Source organism: Trichechus manatus, unplaced genomic scaffold (assembly GCF_000243295.1).
Source record: "Trichechus manatus latirostris isolate Lorelei unplaced genomic scaffold, TriManLat1.0 scaffold00187, whole genome shotgun sequence".
NCBI classification, from domain to species: domain Eukaryota; kingdom Metazoa; phylum Chordata; class Mammalia; order Sirenia; family Trichechidae; genus Trichechus; species Trichechus manatus.
Window position 1 is genome coordinate 183,013 of NW_004444123.1, and position 1,447 is coordinate 184,459.

At 36.0% G+C, this 1,447-nt stretch overlaps 1 protein-coding gene across 1 annotated transcript in view; it reads left to right on the top strand.

Annotated features, from left to right (window-relative positions):
- Positions 1 to 1,447, top strand: part of USH2A (usherin) — a 551,884-nt gene that overhangs the window by 119,454 nt on the left and 430,983 nt on the right. The window lies entirely within an intron of this gene.

The following is a 1,447-nucleotide window of genomic DNA, read 5'->3' on the forward strand; positions in this document are numbered from 1 at the left end:
TTAGCTTGTAGATGGTTCTCCATGGCATCTGCCTTCCCCTGTGTGTGCGTATCTCTGTGTCTAATCTGCTCTTCTTATAACTCAGAAGTGATTAGATTTAGAACCCACCCTACTCATGTACGATCTAATTAACGTAACAAAGAAATCCCTATTCTCAAGCAGGATTATGTTCTAACACGTATTTTTGGGGAACACTATTTAATATATAACATCAGGCTAGACATTCAATTTAAAACCATTCTATCTTCTAAAAGGCAACATCTTTCTAACCTGTAAACTTCACAATACCTTGAATAGTCTAGGGATAATATATACATATTCTGCAATATATCATCTCACCACGCTGTTTGGGGGTACCGGACCTCAATTCAGCACTATTGTATATTTGTGGCATAAAATCTGTAAAAACGTGAGGTTTATTCAAAAAGGTTGAATCTTTCCTCGATGGCCATCTGTTTGTTCTGAAGTAACTAATTTTACTGTAAAATTGTCTTTTGCCTTTCTTTTAGTTACCTACATGTTTAACCGATTGACTTGACTTTGCATGAAAATCAAAGCGTTCTTTTCCTAGTTTACCTTTGCTATCAGCGCAATGCCAGATCTATTTGCCTGAATCAGGTTGCATTTCATTAATCTTTTAAACATGAAATTATAATGATTCAAGGTTAATGAGATTTAAGAATATGTGTTACTTAGATTGTGACTAATTTATTTCAAAAACATTACAGAAAATAACAATTATTTCTGCTACTGTAAAAATGTAAGCAATGTTTAAATCTTGATAAAGTTTACTTAACTTTGGTTAGATTCACTCACCAAAATTATTACTGAGTACCTTTGTAAATGAAGTGCTCAGAGAATTTCAGAATTGAATTAGTAGATTACAGATTAGTTTGTTTTAATGGAAGGGAGTGTGGTATCCATTAGGATGGTAGATAGATGTAAAGTGCTAAGGGGAGTTCAGCAGAGGGAGAGATTATTTCTGCCCAGGGTACTATTCCACTCTCTTGGTCAGCTTCTATACCTAGCTCAACTGTACCTAGATCATCTCCTTCATTAATTATTCATTTTTTCAAACATACATATTAAAAACCTTCAACATGCCAGCCATTATGCTAGATGCCAAGAATGCAAAGAGAAAATAACACAATTCCTTCTTTCAAGGTGTTCAGTCTAATGGATGAGACAGTCTTGTATACAAATAATTGTGACACACTGTTGTAAAAGCTAAGCTGAAGGTGTGTGCAAAGTACAGTGGTAGACAGAGGAGAGGGTGAGAGCTCCAGCTTGTGCCAGGGGTCCTGAGTAGGCAGTGTTAGGACATCTTTAGAAAGAAACTGGCATTTGCAGAGAGCCTGGACGACTTGAAGGTCAAATAATAATTGGTCAGGTGGACCAGGAGAAAAGAGGAACCTGACAAAGGGAATTACAAGTACAAAGTCATTGT